Genomic DNA, 18,091 nt, shown 5'->3' with positions numbered 1-18,091 from the left:
GTCAAAATATAAGACATTTACTTCAGCAACTTTGTGAAAAAAATTGACTGACAGTGGGGTAGGGGGGTATCAAAGCGGATTGTCACAATTTCGGAACAATCATTGTGACCAAAATCAAAGCAAGAACAATGCCTCAAGGTGATGAAGACCTGCTCACAGGCACTTTTCCAGTGGATATGACTTAAGAAAAGACTAGTATCCCAGTTCCCCACTGAATAACATGATAAAACCCTTTAAAAGACCACCCAGCCAGCCCCCCCCCCCCCCGCCCTCCTCCCCCATGACTGCTGATTGGCTGACCAGCTCACCATGCAAAAACTCCCCTCCACCATTGCTGTTGTCTCACAGCAGGTTATTACTCTGCACAGTCACATCAAAGGGTGTCACATTGGCATCTACAACAGATAAACAGAGAGGAAAAATATGAATTTAACATTTCCAATCAGGCAGCCACCAAGTACACCTATATTGGCTAGTCTGACAGTTAACAAGGCAAACAATCTACCCCAAAACCATGAAGGGAGACAAAAAGAGGAAATAGTCTAGATATCAAACTGGAAAGGCCCAGGATCGCTCAAATAACCTGTCAGCAGTTACAGATATGCTGAATCCTCTGCCTGGGTATTCCTTGATGGACACTTATTTCCAGCCCAGTCAGGAGGCTGTAAGAACACACCAGCCTGACACAAAGAGAATACAGCGGCCAAGACGGTGCAAGGTAGATTCCACGGCTGGATCAGACAGAGATAAACGTGAACGGGAATGGGCTGCTGAAGGAATGCGACTCGTAGATATACAGAAAATGGTGTGTATATGGAACAAAGTTATGCTTGAGCACAGTGAGACCAAGGACCACTGTCCACTGCCCAAGTTAGAGATAGCTGCAGAGAAAAAGTGGGGTTTAGCCTGGGCGTTCAGTTTTAAGTGCTGTGACTGTGACTATGTATCTGGCTGCCACTAATTCTACAAAGAGGTAGAATGCAACAGACCTGGCCAAAAAGCTGCGGCGGTGAACCGAGCTCTTCAAGTAGGCCTCCAGGACACACCAATGGAGAACACCCGAGCCAGAATCCTATTTGCAGCCATGGACGTGCCGCCTGCCACTCGTAGGAGCATGCATCGCACTGCAAACCATGTCGCATCTGCAATCGCAAAGCTGAACAGAGAGGATATGGCAAATAAGGTGGAAGAGGTAAAGGCATACAAAAGGCAAAGGGGAGAGGATGACAGCACAATAGATCTGGCCACAGACACTCACTACAACAGCATTACCATAACCAGTCCCAAGAAACCGGACCAGAATGCTTCACAAGCCATTTCCCTGGCTGTGGAGACATCAACAGACAAGCAATACATTGTCTCCGCAGCACTGAAGAATAAATTGTGCTGGACTGGGTCCTGGCTGAGAGGAAAAAGCTTCCAAGTAAAGTTCCCTGGAGGACACGAGGAGTGCACGGTGAACACAAACCCACATGCCCCCTTGGTCCGAGTATAATATGGGGAACGAGATTGGCGAGACAAGGTGTTTTAGCCAAGCACGTAACCACGGACGGCGACTCCAGGTCAGCCAAGGGAGTGGAGGACGGCATCCAACTGGTCGAGCCACTGTGGGAGGTCGAACGGTTAGCAGACCCCACGCACCTAGGTAGATCCCAGTTCAAGACATGTAACCAGGCTAAGTTCAGCGATGCCATGTTCGAAGGACAGGGCCGAACGAGGGAAGCCAGGAAGAAAGCACAGAAGGTGTTGAGTCAGGATGTTAAGGCCAGGTGTAGCTTGATATTTTCTCAACTTATGTATGAGTAAATTGGTGACATGAGGAAAATAAAAAACTTACCTACCCAGGGTTGTGGATACAACGGTCAGGTGCTACGATGGGGACTGTTCCAAATGCCGCAGGAACAGCGTGGTTTGCTCCGGAGGAGAAACCAGCAGCTGGTGGGAGAGGTCCCTGTTTTTAACCACCAGTAAACTCTGCCCTGTCAACATGGATGACAACGACAGGAAACTATTGACCGAAGTACTGCACATGAAGTTGAGCGAGACAGCCGTCGCCAGTCTCCGGATGAACACCAGCACTCAAAAGTGCGAAGCTGTCAACAGATCACCCAGGGTCTCCTTGCCCAAGAATGTAAACTACAGCAGAAATATGGAGGGAAGGGCGGCGTCCACAATCCACAGACTTAGCAATGGCCAGGACAAGTCCACGACTGCCAAACTCCAAGCTGTCGGCGCCATTATTTCACCTAGGAGCGAGAAAACAGTACAACAGATTGAAAGGGTGAACCGGTACCACAAGGTTTATAAGAAGCAACAGACATTTAAGGGGAGATCACTCCGCAGTACAGCCAGAAAACTCCCGAGGGCACACTGAGTACAGGCTTTCAAACCCAGAAGAGAAAACTGACTATGCCAAGGGAAAACTGGACAACACCCCAACAGATCACACGAACGCTAGATATTTGTAACCGCCAGTTTTGTATATAATTTGTCAGTGCTGTTGTCGCTTATGAAAGAAATTAAAAAATGATAACAGAAATTGAGCAAAACCTGAAACACATCTGTTATTTATTATTTTTAATGAGGAGAAACCAACCTGCTCAGTCTTAAATGCAGCATGCACCTTGCATACTGCCCATGACCGAGACAGCGCCCTACGTTGCAGCAGCGGTGCCTGTTATTGTTAACACCATACGGTTCCAAGCTTATGTGGTCCACATTTACACAGCGTGTATTGTGGCACACGTGTGAACAATCAAGCTTGGGATCTAAATGTGACAGCCCCTGTCTGGCCATATAAACAAGTCTACTGATATGTTTCTTCTTCCATCGATGTGTGACGGGTCACACATCGGGGTAGGACGGGGTAGGAGGCAAGGCCATATCGGCCATCCCTCGTCAATAGTCCAGTCCACACTCGACAGGCTCCGTTTTTGCTATAAACACTGAAACTTTCAATTTTTGCAACAATTTTTGCTCTGAACGTCTTCATTTCAAGCGTAGGAATACTGGAACGTTGCATGTTGTTCATTTCAGGATGCCTATACACATGCTACCCCACACTGAACAGCATTTTACCGATTTTTCATCAAAATGGATATTTTCAGAAAATAAATAGCCCCAAGAATCTATAAAACGGCTCAATCAATGCAAAACACATCACAGACATACCCACCAGAAATTATCAGGCTGCTGCGAAATCTAAGCCCATAGTGAAATTTTTCACATTTTGGTGGCTTCGTCAGTACAGGCCTCGGACCCCCATTAATTTTCCATAAGCGACAATGTTAACGTCTAGCGCTGTAGCTCAGTCCCAAACATTCAGTGGCCAATAAGCTTTGGTGCATACCTGCCCCAGCCTGGGAGAAACAAGCCATACAAATCTTGACATAGGTTGACCGTCAAAATCTGGATCTTTCCATGCCGGCAGCTGGGAGGCGTGCCTAGCAACGCCAAGGGGACGTCACTCGCAGCCTTATCACTACCTCACACCTTGTGTCCTCTCACCCAGAATTTCAAACTTTCATCAATAAATACCTCAATAAATACCTCCTCAAAGTTTAGACAGTTTCCAGCATTTTAATACCAAGCATGCACCTGTGCACCAAAAATGGATGCCTGGGAGCAAAAAAAGACTTTATACCCTAAAATTCACAGAACTACAATCGTACCGAAAAACGGAAGTTGTAATGGGGGTCTGTGTCCTTCTACTCTCCTTGGAATATGCGATAATCGTTTTGTTTTACAGAGTGACATCATGAACTTGCGACAATTGTTTTGTTTTATAGAATGACATCATGAACTTTGCGAAAATTGTTTTGTTTTATAGAATGACATCATGAACTTTGCGACAATTGTTTTGTTTTATAGAATGACATCCTGAACTTAAATATTATCGCTTAACGAGTTCCACTGTGCTTTACACGCCGGGGAAGTATACATATACGCTGGAATGACGATGTGCACAAAGGATAAGAAGTAGGGGTGAGGTCAAGTGAGGAAAGTACATAATTTATAACTTCGTCGCTTAGCGTTCAGCATGAAGGGGATGGTGCAAAGACTGGTTGACCCGTATCAGTATGTTTCGGGGAAGGCGCCTTACTTGCTTTCGGTAAGTCGTCTCAGTGAAGCAGGATTAGATCAAAGTGCCGTAAAAGTCATCTTGCAGCAAGAGGCACATTAAATGCACTCTAAGGACTCCTCGTCGTCATACGACTGAAAAATTGTTAAGTACGACGTTAAATCCCAGGCTAGCGAGCACTCAATCGCACAAGACGTCATTTCGGCAGAACTACTTAACTAGGCTCATATCTGCCTGGTATTTTACGTAAAATTGTACGGAAACAGCCATGATTTTTCTTTTTGAGGGTTCTTCACTTACAGGGTTAAGTAAGAGTTACACTCGTCGTACATTGTTTTGAACCGTGGTACTAATAGGGTATCCCTCAGATTCATTTAATATTCCGCTCGGCCTCTCATGGGATTGAAGTAGCACTTTAACAAAAAATAACCTGGTCTTTTGTTTACGAAAACTCTTTGACACATTGCTGTTTATTAAATTAATGCCACATACATAATCAGCTGTGTTTGTCCCGTACATCGGTTAGCGAATATATGAGCCCATAGCTGATTTCCATTTTCTCTCGTTTTTTTAAATTAATGGATAATTTAAAACAGAGAATAATTTTTCTTTGTTTGGACATGTGTTGATTCCAAAATAAATCTTCACCATGCGTACACGTAAACCACGCACTTACCTAATGGCCCAGTGTCATGTTAATGGGGGCCTCCGTGGCTCAGTCGGTTAGCGCGCTAGCGCAGCGTAATGACCCAGGAGCCTCTCACCAATGCGGTCGCTGTGGATTCAAGTCCAGCTCATGCTGGCTTCCTCTCCGGCCGTAAGTGGGAAGGTCTGCCAAGCAACCTGCGGATGGTCGTGGGTTTCCCCCTGGCTGTGCCCGGTTTCCACCCACCATAATGCTGGCCGCCGTCGTATAAGTTGCTGGCAGACCTTCCCACGTACGGCCGTAGAGGAAGGCAGCATGAGCTGGTCTTGGACTCACAGCGACCGCATTGGTGAGAGGCTTCTGGGTCATTACGCTGCGCTAGCGCGCTAACCGACTGAGCCACGGAGGCCCCGATACTTCTTGTGGGCTGGCGGCATTCCCGTTATTCCCGTTCTGAATATAAACCCTTTTTATCTGCCCTCCCCCCCCCCCCCCGCTCTCCCACCCCTGATTTGTCCCTTCTCTACAGTCAGGTTTGTATTTGATTGTTGAGTCGGCGTACTTTTCTTTTGCTCAGACTACCATTTTTTATCCTTCCTTTATACATTTTACTTCCCAGTCCTGTAAAACGAACTTGCAAACTCCACTCTGCCGTAACACCTACATTGTGCAAACTCCATTCTGGTGTTACACTACACTGCGTAGACTCCGTTCTGCCGTAACACTACACTGTGCAAATTCCGTTCTGCCGTAACTCCGATCTGCCGTAACACTACACTGTGCAAAGCAGTTACACTACACTGTGCAAAGCATTAACACTACACTGTGCAAATCAGTAGCACTTGTTACGACCCAAACTGTCTGTATTATAAAGAGATGGCTTGTTCGAAATTCACGACAGTTTAGCCGCACAAAAAAGTAACCAAAACCAGCAGATTTTATTTTTCAACAATTTATTAGGTTAAACAACAACAGATGACAAGATTTAGGCAAATACTAAAGTACTTAAGTTTAACAAGGAAGGATAGCAGTATCTATACAAATAATAAAGTACTTACATGTACAACATTGTCAAGTCCAAACGGACGTATATACTCCACAATGCTTAAAAATGGACAGAGGCAATATTCACAAGAGGGAAAATCCACAGTATAACTGAGTGTATGACGAAATATACACAAAATTCCACAGACAGGGTCCGAGTACTAATAAGTACTGTGTACACAGGAGCACAAATCAAATATACAAGTTCAAACTGAACAAGTGCTCGGTGAAGATATGATAGAACAAAGCCAGAGGCTATAAAGACACCAAAATTCAGCACAAAAGGCCTACTAAAAAGTAACACACAGCGAAAGCATCCAAAACTCTCAATAATTCTCCTTTCTCCTCCGTTGACCTGCTTTCATAGGTCTTATATAGACTGGTGGAATTTTCTAGACTAAGAAAATTCGTATTCTGGAATACTCTAAGGCAGAGGCAGACAGCAGGGCCTGAACTCAGCATATGTAAACAGTGGCAAGCTAAATTTAGAAGGTAACGGCAGTTGTTCACATAACACACCACACTGTGCAAAGCATTAACACTACACTGTGCAAAGCAGTTACACTCACATTTTTCCGGTTTGCCATTGGTTGCTCTTGTTGCCAGTGACAGCCAAAACATCTTTAACTTATCGGTATTGACATAGACCAAGGTCTAGAAGTTTATTTGTGTAAGGGACACAACGTGAATGCAGTCACCATCAGCGACGTATAACGAATGGCTGTCTGCGAGAAGACAGGATATTCCGCCGCTGGCAAAAGCGTCTCCACGCAGCAGAGTACGGAAACGAAAGTCCGGAGCAAAGACAAGCACGTCGTCACAAAACGGACTGGAGGCAAAGACTGTGTCGTCAGGCGCTACAGCCAGCCTGTTACACCCGTTTAGCTTGTGTTCATGTTCCCTAGGCACAGAGACTTTCATAGTTGACAAAAAGTCATCAGTTTCGTCAAATACGAAGAGGTCATTTTTGACAGCATCTGCCACAATTAACTGCCCACGCGAGTTCCGAACTATACACACGGGTTTCTTCAAGACATTTTTCCACATGACAGGTCCATTTTTTTTCTCCCAGTCTAATTTCACCACATGGTCAGGATCTGAAAATGCTGTGTACACATGTCTGTTAGCTCGATCTGCCTGACACCACAATATGGTAGACTTCACGTTGAGAAAAATCTTAGATAGTTTATTCTCTGGGCTACAATGTATAAAATAGCTCGTGTTTTGTTCCTTGTCAGTTTTTTTGCCGTGCGCATACCAACAAGCCATCTTTGAAATTTCCAAGCGACAGCAATTGTTCTTCTCTGTCAGAAACAAGCTTAAACTGTGCTTTTTCGTCTTCTTCATCTACGTTTATGTTATACAAAGAAGACGTTGTTGTAACGTAAACATTTTTGTACGACAAAGAGGTCATGCCTGTGATATTATCTCCATCGGGGTTTTGTACCGAAGTCACTTTTGTATTCTCTTTAGAAATATGCGTGATATTTGTTGTTCGGTACAGAGGTGCCCTCTCTTCCGGTTGTACTTCTGTCTTGGAGAACCTAACCTCCGAACCAGGCGTTGCAGAAGATGTGCAATTGTCAAATATTTCACGGTATTTTTTCTTACACCACCAGTTCTCTGGAAAGCATGGCCACATGAAGGCTACCGCAAGAAACATCAGGCTTCCTGGGATTCCAGTTCCAAGCGACGCTGCCAAGATGTAATCTGTTGCCAGGGTACATATAGCTATATAGCTATCTCAGTCTAACTATTATATCCAATTATAGTCCATTAAAAAGTGAGATTTATTTCACTGATTCGTGTTTATCTTTGCTTTAAACATTAATCTGGTCATATCACGACGGTGTCTCGCTGTTTTAGATCGGGTTCAATGCCGACATATTTATAATACTGTCTCAGTGATACTTCATGACACCAGACATGACACTCCACCCAGTCACATTATACTGACATTGGCCGATCAGCACTCTGACGCTGGGTGCCAAGAGAGGTAGTTCTAAGGTTACTGACTGAATTCCGGACGAACTGTTTACAAGGCATACGCTCAGCTCTGTGTATATCCACTACCACAGTCTGCATGTCTCAGTTGTTGGAATGAAAAATAATAGCTTAAGACCTCGTCATCCAAGTAGCTGGTCTAATCTAATATGAAAGACTAGATATAGAGGCTAGCATAGAGAATAACACCAGAGCAGCGACGACATTATGATTGTTGACAAATAGTCACACGTAACCGGTGAATTCCGGCCTCTAGTCAGTGTAATCCTTGGTCAAAGTTTAATAACTTTCAAATAATTTAGACGCTTAGACAGTCAATCAATAAGATGGTGTATTTAAATCTGTTTTCTAGCTGCTACGGCGGTACCTTTAAGACGGAAGGATTGTCAGGTACCTGGCGGATGTCGGTGGTATAGTCGGGGCACTTCGATTTTCTCCACCTGTAAGGCTGACCGCCGTCAGACAAGTGAAATATAATTGAGTTAGTGCTAATTCTTGGATACACCGAGAAAATCATTGAAATAAATGTAAACTACACAGGGACATGTTATACATTGTTTTGGAATTGGGTCTAAAGATTATCGACGTATTTTATTCATGGTTTAAATCTTTCATACGATTGTCGGACTTGACCCTCACATTAACACGATACTTACTATAACTGAGCGAGGTATGAAAGGCGCTAGCTGCAAATATGGCCCCTGCGAGTGTCAGACCCATGGCGCATATAATCACCAGACAGATGAAAACTGAAATATGAAAAAACCAAAACAAAAAAACTGCTGTTCGACAAGAATGCTAACGACTGTGCAACGTAGTCCTCCCCATCCATTATTCATCGAGAACTGATGTTGGAATGAGGCTATCAGTGGCCAAGCGTCGGAAATGGCTGAATCATCGGAATAGACGATTGGCCGGAAATCCGAAGGTTTACAGTATAAACTCATTTTCTGATACAGCCATCAGCCTACGCGCTGTTCGGTGAGGGCGATGTTCATATTATTGCTACGACGAAAATCCACATTTGACACGTACATACCAGCTACATCAGATTTTCACCTAGTCTTCATTGTTAAGTTCAAAATGATATAATCCATGTCGACCATGTTATGGGTTAGGTTTTTGTGTTTAAGTTAAGGTTTTAGAGTCACCCAAACCCGGGGGGGGGGGGGTTGTTGTGACGAGAAAAAAATGCAAGAATTACGCATCAGAGACCAAACGGTGGTTAAAAGTTTCTCATTAACCAACTCCTTGTGGAAGCCTGAATACTGCCAAGATATTTCTTGAACCGTCGTCGTCGTAGTCATCGTCGTTGTCTTCGTCATTGTCAGTGTACAAAATAGTGTGTCTATGTGTACCGTATAAAGAAAATCAGACTGTTATGCTGCGGCTATGCCCTGAAATAAAAGACATGTTTAGAATTCATTGGATTATGTTTTACATTTTCTTCTACAAAGAAGTTCAAGAAATTTCCTGAGAGATAAATTAGATATGATGTCAAGAACTAAAGAGCAATTTCATACAATGTTTGATGAGGACGGGATAGTGTCTGAGAAAGTAAGACGCCTTCGAGAGAGGAGGTCATCATTAACAAGACAAAGTGAGGAAATAAGAGAACTAATGCTAAAGGGCGTACCTGTGTCGGAAATAGATGAGAAAATGACGATGTTAGAGCATGCTTTTCGTAAATTTATGGAGGAACAAGAACAATACAACACAATTGTTAAGGAAAATGTGAATGAGTCACAGAAATCTCATGAATTTTTTCAGGAAGTGAATGAAAGGCATCTGAGGCTTAAATCTGATGTAGCAATGTGAAAAGATAGAGATACTCGTCTAAAGTCTTTGAATGGCGATACAGACATTAAATGTGATGATCCAGCTAGCCAAGTTGACAGTAAGGTTCCTTCCACAATAAGCTCAAGAACAAAGGTGGCTCCTAAAAGGGCTGCATTAATGGTGTGTGCTGAAGAACTGAGAAAGCACCAAGAGTTAGGACGTAAACAAATAGAGTTTGAACATTTAAATGAAATGATGACTTTAGAAACAGAAATAGCAGCGGCTGAAACCGAAGAGCAGGTGTTGGCGGAATTTAGCTGTGACACGGCTCGTAAAAGGCCAATAGCGTTATCTCCCGTCAGTAGGGGTAGCCGCTCTGACGAAGCTTTTGGGTCAGACACCACAAAGAGATATGTCACAGACAGAGGCCAAAGATCAGTCGGGTGACTTTGACAGTGATGTTCGGAATGATTCAACAGATTATAGGTCTGGTAAAAGAGCTGCAGGTAATCCTCAAGAGTCTCAAAATAATGCTGGCATACCACACCGAGAAGCAGTAATAACAAGACAGCAAATCAGTGCCACAAGTGACGGAATAAGTCAAGGACATGTGAATGATCAAGTTCTTACCCTGCAGAAACAAATGCTAAATGTTAATCAGCTTCCCAGGACGAAGCTTATGAAATCTGATGGAGACCCATTCAAGTTTTGGTTATTCATTCCAGCCTTTGAGAACAGTTTGGAGGGCACTGGAATGAATGACAGTGTAAAGATTAATCGCCTTTTCCAGTATTGCACCGATAAGGCCCTAAAAGTAATCGAATGTTGTTCTGTAATGGAACCAGAACAAGGTTATGCTGAGGCCAGAAGATTGCTGTTAAGTCGTTTGGATAACCAGTTTGTAATATCTAAAGCATGGATTTCAAAGGTTACTGAAGGTCTCTGTCTGAAATATGGTGACAACACAGCTCTACGAAGATATGCCGATAAAGTACGTAGTTGCGTTGTGAAATTGACAGCAATGGGGCGATTGAACGAGGTAGATAATCAAGTAAAATGGTTAACAAATTACCTCCATACTTGCAAAGTAGATGGCGCACAGATGCCGTCAAACATTTGAGGAGGAATGATTGTTATCCTGACATAAATCAGCTTGTAGATTTCATTGACATGGCCGCTGAAGAAGCCAATGACCCAGTTTTTGGCACCATTACTATCAAGGGGGAACTTCAAAGACAAGTCACAGAGATTCAGTTACAAAAGTAATTCCTGTAGTGTTCCCCTTGATATAAAGCTGAATAACAGCTTTATTGTGCAAGCGAATAATGATACCAAATCAGCAGCAGACATTCAGCCTCAAACACAGTCAAGTAGATATCCACCTTGTAGATACTACTCGGGAGACCACGCCATCTTTGTTTGTGTCAATTTCAAACAGCTGAGTGTTGAAAAGTGATTTGAGTTTGTGAAAACAAACAGATTATGCTTTAATTGTTTTTCACCCCAGCATATGTCCTATGCATGCACGAAGTCTAGTATGTGCAATATCAGTGGTTGTGACAAGAAACATTCGCGATTATTACACATGGGTGGCAGACGCCAAAATAACCTACTAAGTGACACATTGGTGGACAACAGAGAAACCCAGAGTTCAAATAATGTGAATGACAGTCAATGCGCTGCTGCCAGTAATTCAATGTTTGGCGTCGCTGGTATTGGAACGACAAGGACAGCGGTGCATATTGTTCCTGTTTTGGTGAAGACAAACGATCACCGGAGCAGTATTATAACAAAGGCGCTACTAAAGAGCGGTAGCACACATACGTTCTGCTCACAGGCGTTAGCTGATCAACTTAGCCTAAAAGGTTCAAAGACAACACTCTCACTTACCACGCTTTCATCTGAAAATAGCAAATCGGATACAACGCTTGTTTCTTTGGATATTAGTGACGTTAAAGGCAGACAATTGATGCACCTTCCCCACGTATTTGTAGTTCCTTAGCTGCTAGAGGACAGCACTGTATCACAAGAAGATGTGGACAAGTGGCCACACCTACAAGGATTACATCTACCATCTGCTGACAAGACGCATGTTACACTTTTAATTGGCCAAGATAATCCAATGGTGTTAGCTCCTATTGAAGTCAGGAGAAGAGAAGCAAGTCAACCCTATGCTACCAGGACAGCATTTGGCTGGACACTGAATGGCCCGTTAAACAGAGGGTTATGCGGAACAGCCATTTCCAATTTTGTGCAGGTTGACCAAGAACTACAAAGGCAGGTCGAAAAGTTTTGGAAATTAGATATATATGAAACAGGCGTTCCGGAGATGTCACTAGAAGATAACCAGTGAAAGTAAACCTGATAAACTGCGAATAGTTTTTGACTGTTCAGCGAAGTTAAATGAAATCAGTTTGAATGACGCTGTATAACAAGGCCCTGACCTAACTAATAAACTAATTAGTGTACTCCTGAGGTTTCGTCAGGAAAATATTGCTTTGATGGGTGATATAGAGAGTATGTTTCATCAAGTTAAGGTCGCACCGGAGGACAGAGGTGCACTGCGGTTTTTGTGGTGGCCTGGTGGTGACGTGTCTCAAGAGCCAGAGATTTACCGGATGTTTGGGGGAGTCTGGAGCCCAAGTTGTGCAAGTTTTGCAGTCAGACGTACAGCTCTGGACAATAAGGAAGACTTTCCGGAAAATGCAATACAGACCGTATTCGAGAATTTTTACGTTGATGACTGCTTGCAATCAGTACCCACGCAAAAGGAAGCCATCGACCTGGTTCAAGACTTAAATGAACTGCTCCGGAGAGGTGGCTTCAAACTTACCAATTGGATAAGCAATAGCAGAAAAGTGCTGGAGTCGATCCCAGTTGATCTACGGGCGAAAGCAGTTTCGGGAATAGATCTCAACAGTAGCAGCCTCCCTTTGGAAAGAGCTCTAGGAGCTCGTTGGGATACACAGTACACAGAAACCATGCACCCGACGAAGCCTCATGAGCATCATTAGCTCTGTGTACGACCCATTTGGTTTCGTATGCCCAGTCACATTACAGGCGAAATTCCTCTTTCAAGATGATGCAGACTGAGGAAAGGATGGGATGAGCCCATTGAACCAAGCAATGCAGCAAAATGGCGTTCGTGGAAGCAAAGGACTAATAAAAGTGGAGAAATTTAAAGTAAGAAGATGCTACTTTCCAGTAGATTTTGGTGATGTTAAAGAATGCCAATTCCACTTGTTTACTGATGCCTCCGTAGTCGGCTACGGCGCTGTGGCATACATGAGGTTGGTGAACTCGAAGGGCAGGATTCATTGTGCCTTTCTCATGGGAAAATCTAGGCTGACTCCAATCAAGCAGCTTACAATCCCAAGGTTGGAGCTTTCAGCTGCGGATCTTTCAGTAAAATTGAGCCAATCGCTGCGCAGAGAGCTGAGAATTAAGATTGACGTCATGACGTTCTGGACGGACAGTATGGTTGTGCTACGGACTACCCCAGATATACCCAACGTGTTAAATAGTGATGTAAAGGTTAAGAAAGACGGCAAAGTAAACATTACGGAATGTAGTACAACTGTCTGTACCAGACTGCTTGAGAAATTTTCCTCCTGGTACAAATTGAAGTCATGCGAGGCTTGGATCTTACGGCTAAAAAGGTGCCTAAGAGCTAAAGCCAGAGGAGAAGATTCCAAGATTAGCAAAACGCCTTTGACAGTAGCAGAGATTCGTCAAGCTGAGATGGAAATTGTGACGTTTCTTCAAAGAACTCATTTCAAGGATGAGTAAGACAAACTCATCAAATGTGGAAACTAGCCTGAGAGTCGGAAGAGTTCCATATACAGACTTGATACAGACTATGATAAACTCTGATGGTATCTTGTGCGTAAGAGGAGGTTTAAGAGCGGCTCCAATCAACCCACAAGCTCGACATCAAATGATTCTTCCAAAGGACAACCATGTTGTGACACTAATAGTAAGGTACTATCATGAATTTTTGGGTCACGTCTTGTCCTACATACGTCAGAAATTTTGGATTGTTGGAGCTCGATCAGCTATAAAAAGCGTTCTTCATCGGTGTGTCCATTGCAAGCGCAGACAAGGGCCACATGGCGCTCAAAGAATGGCAGACTTACCTGTGGAAAGAGTCACTCCTGGCAAGCCGCCTTTCACTTACACCGGAGTTGACTGTTTTGACCCCTTTGAGGTAAAACGGGGCCGGGTTCAGGTGAAGAGATATGTTTGTCTATTTACTTGTTTAACAACAAGGGCAATGCATATTGAGAAGCTTGATTCGATGAATACAGATTGCTTTATCAATGCCCTCAGAAGGTTCGAGAGCAGAAACGATAAGATCCAACAATGGGTCGAATTTTACAGGCGGCGAAAGGGAGCTGAATTTGGCTATCCAAGCTTGGAATCATCAGAAGATAAACTCCTACATGAGACAAACGGAAATAGAATGGCAGTTCAGCCCACCGACGGCCTCCCATATGGGTGGAATTTGGGACCGGACAAATTAGGACTGTGAGGAAGGTGATGAATTCCATGCTAACCGGACAGTTTTTGGATGATGAAAGTCTCAGTACACTCCTATGTGAAATAGAGGCCATTATGAACAGCAGACCCATTACAACGCAATCGGACAATCCCAAAGATGATGAACCTTAACCCCAAACCATCTGCTTTTGTTACGAGCGGGTCTTGAAATGACCCCTGGAATATTTCGCAAGGAGGATTCATATCTAAAGAAATGGAAGCACGTACAGTTCCCGGCAGACTGTTTTTGGAAGCGCTGGGTACGCAAATATTTACCATCGTTGCAGATTCGTCAGAAATGGTTGAAACCTAAACAGAATTTATGTCAGGGTGATATTGTTCTCATTATGGACGAGAACACCCATAGGAGAGAGTGGCCCACTTGGAAGGATTCAGAAAACCTTTCCCGGAAGTGACGGCTTGTCAGATTCATTGAGTTAATGTCCAGAGGAGGTCGGTTGAGAAGACCGGTTCATAAGCTATGTCTGCTTGAACAGGCATATGTGTGACATTTTCCCCTTTGCAAATTGGAGAAATGTTAATAGGAAGGGTTTCAGTTCCGAATAGACATTTTAACTATTCATACTTCTGTTACTTGTGTATTGTGTATTAGTATCTAAGTTTAAATGTTTCGCCGACATTATGCTTCACATTTAAGGGGCCGGTATGTTGAGTTCAAAATGATATATGTCGACCATGTTATCGGTTAGGTTTTTGTGTTTGAGTTAAGGTTTTAGAGTCACCCAAACCCAGGGGGTGGGGTGGGTGTGTGTGTGTGTGGGGGGGGGGGGGGGGGGGGGTTGACGAGAAAAAAAAATGCAAGAATTACGCATCAGAGACTAAACGGTGGTTAAAAGTTTCTCATTAACCAACTTCTTGTAGAAGCCTGAATACTGCCAAGAAATTTCTTGAACCGCCGTCGTCGTCGTCATTGTCAGTGTACAAAATAGTGTGTCTATGTGTACCGTATAAAGAAAATCGGACTGTAATGCTGCGGCTAGCCCTGAAATAAAAGACGTGTTCAGAATTCATTGGATGATGTTTTACTTTTGCTTCTGCATTCATTAAGAAGGTTTGAATCTACATTTGTACATAACAACTGATGCAGAAAACACGTAGATCATAAGCAACATGGTACTAAGAATTGTCAATATCTAAAGTTTTTTTTTTTTTTAGGAAATATTTTCCCTTTCACATGTGGCAAACGTACGCTGAATTTTGACCAGTCGATGTAGAATATCATCAGAGCGATTTGACCGATATTCGTAGTGTTTGCCTCTGTCAAAAGCTTCGTAAAAACTAATTTGCTAAAGAATTCTATTACTTCCACCGCCACTACAGCTAATACTACCAACAGTACTAAATTAATGCTAATCCAAGCGTACCAGCACAAATGAAAACACCACTATCCATACCAACGGAATGTTACTGAGAACGGGAGAGAGCGCCAATTAAATATATAACTTCAAACATATACATGTAGTGAAACTAGCAGTACGTGTACTACACGTACAGGAATAATTTATAACACCCTAATCCATATTTGATCTAATCTATCATCACCAAACTGTTAAACATACCACATGTTGTCTGTTGTTTTGTACAAGCATTCCGAAAGAGGCTCTTGGGATCTCTGCCGGTAAGAAATGCACACACCACCGAGACAAGCCAGTACAGGGAAATCATGACAAACCGCAAAGGGCAGTAACTCTGTCTGAAAGTAAAAATTGGAAGAGTCAAAAGGATTTAAATTTTCACGTACAAATTTTGTTCAGATGCTTCACTCCACAATTCAAGGTTTTCGAGTTACGACGTTACGACAGCGGAGTGACTTTCTCTTTATGCCGCCGCGTTGAGTCGATTCTTCAACTTAAACATGGCTGTGTATAACCAATAACCCTAATTACCGAAAACTAAAAAATCATCAGTTATGTTCTCCTTTGGTGTTTGGTGTAAAACGACCCGTAACACTATTGAAATTGCGACAGCACTTTTTTATACTCACAGGTCGTAACAGTAGATTGTGTTAGAGAGTAAACCTTTCGAACTTACAAACAGTGATGGCTTGTAATTTTTGATTAATGACTACGTACCTTACGTATATACTCTCCATCTAAACATACAGTAATAAATGCGAGTTTCAGTCAGGTGGCTTTAAAGTTAATAACTTTATAAACATGTAGTTAACAAAGTTTACCAAAATATCTACACTAGTTGTACATATTACCTTTCTATTCAGACTAAAACACAAATTATTACGCGCAAAAACTATATGTTACATTTGGAACGGCAGTAAAATGTGTACATTACCTGTTAGGCTAGAATCTGATATTTGTAGGGTGATCGTGCTTTTTACCCAGCTGGGGGTTTCGTTGTCCACTTCGACCTCGCACGTGTAGTTACCCGAATCTTCTGACCTTGGCTGGAACAGAACCAGAGATCCTCGGTCTCCCCGGGCAACACGGTTTTTAAAACTCGCCATAAGAAGATAAGCGGTTGTGAATGTCATACTGCATGATTTGTATCCTCTGTCCAACTTTCTCTTGGAACCACGTGATTTGTGGAGTCTCGTACGTTGTCATCTTGAAGTCACATGGTAACTCGACCATCACGTCGGAATCCTTGGCTCTAATTGGCTGATTAACGAGTGTAACGGAAATTTCCTCTGAAACTGAAAAAGGTTGCATACATAGCGTCTGAAAACCCCCCAGTACGAAAATAAGTTATTAAACAAGGTGAAAAGCAGTACACACTGTTTGAGTATAAAATAGTTCGATTTATCTTTGTTTTTTTAAGGATTCTTTTCAACCTAGTTAAATGCATTTGTGTTGTCATATAAGTCATGTGCCACATAATACACACAGGCTACTCGATCTCATCATTTAAAATGCATTTTATTTATTTAGCTATTTGAGTGGTGTTTTACACCGTACTCAAGAATATTTTACTTATACGACGGCAGCCAGCATTATGGTGGGAAGAAACGGGGGCCGGCCTCGGGAAAACCCACGACCATCCGCAGGTTGCTGGAAGACCTTCCCACGTACGGCCGGAAAGGAAGCCAGCATGAGCTGAATTTTAACTCACAGCGACCGCATTAGTGATAGGCTCCTGGGTCATTAGGCTGCGCTAGCGCGCTAACCACCTGAGCCACGTAGGCCCCCTCATTCAAAATGCATAAAAATAAGACAATCACTGTCTATAAGCAGTTGGCATAGATACTCTAGACTACTTCATAGCTAATTACAACTGCTATTTACAAGTGCCACTTGTAGACTAAGATTTGGACAACTTACTGTCGACAACGATAAGAAGGAGTATTGCTAGCCACAACTCCTGCACCAGTTCATTCCTGTGGGACGCCATGTTTTTTTTTAATGTTAACGCTCACAGTACACTTATACATGCGTACTCCTCACAGCTCATGGGTCGTTTTGTGTTGTCGCGTTACATCACAGCAGGAGGTTCAGAAGGTTTGACCTTTAGAACCTGTATCACGCACTATTTGCTTGCTTAGCATTGGCCTTATTATTATTTTAATGTAATGAGTATTGATCAGTATTCATCAATAAAACTGTTGTAGGAATATTGTTTCGCATACTTTATAATAAAGAAAATACTCCTGCATGAAGTATGAGTAAACACAAAGCTGGACACTGGGCTTTGGGGAGCGACGGGGTGGGATGGGTGGACTTCTGGGCTGCAAGTCTCCGCCCTAATTACGATCCCTGGGAGCGAAGGGTGGGGTGGGTGATCTTTGCATGATTCTGCCCTAATTACGACCCCGGGAGGGAGGGGGTGGGCTGGGTGGACTTTGCATAACGTGCATCTGCTGTATTTACAAAATGATACTATATCCCACATAACACACTGATCCAACTTTTTCAATGGGCATTTAAATTTTAATAATTCGGTTGCTTTCTATTCGTGATGCGCTCGAAAATCTATCAATTTTACAAGGAAGGGTTCGGGCAGTAGGCCTACCTTTTATTCTTTCA

General features: G+C 43.1%; 1 long non-coding RNA gene across 1 annotated transcript; it reads right to left on the bottom strand.

Moving 5' to 3' along the window:
- Positions 1-5,503: 5,503 nt before the first annotated feature.
- Positions 5,504-17,462, bottom strand: LOC135462916 (uncharacterized). The gene is made up of 5 exons (XR_010443504.1): positions 17,390-17,462; positions 16,404-16,764; positions 15,674-15,807; positions 8,432-8,524; positions 5,504-7,481 (listed from the first exon to the last, which is right to left on the bottom strand). It is a non-coding gene; the product is annotated as an uncharacterized LOC135462916 (long non-coding RNA).
- Between the last annotated feature and the right edge of the window lie 629 nt (positions 17,463-18,091).

Source organism: Liolophura sinensis, chromosome 2, assembly GCF_032854445.1.
Source record: "Liolophura sinensis isolate JHLJ2023 chromosome 2, CUHK_Ljap_v2, whole genome shotgun sequence".
Classification (NCBI taxonomy): Eukaryota; Metazoa; Mollusca; class Polyplacophora; order Chitonida; family Chitonidae; genus Liolophura; species Liolophura sinensis.
The sequence above is the reverse complement of the archived record's forward strand: the minus strand, read 5'-3'. Positions and strand labels throughout refer to the sequence as shown.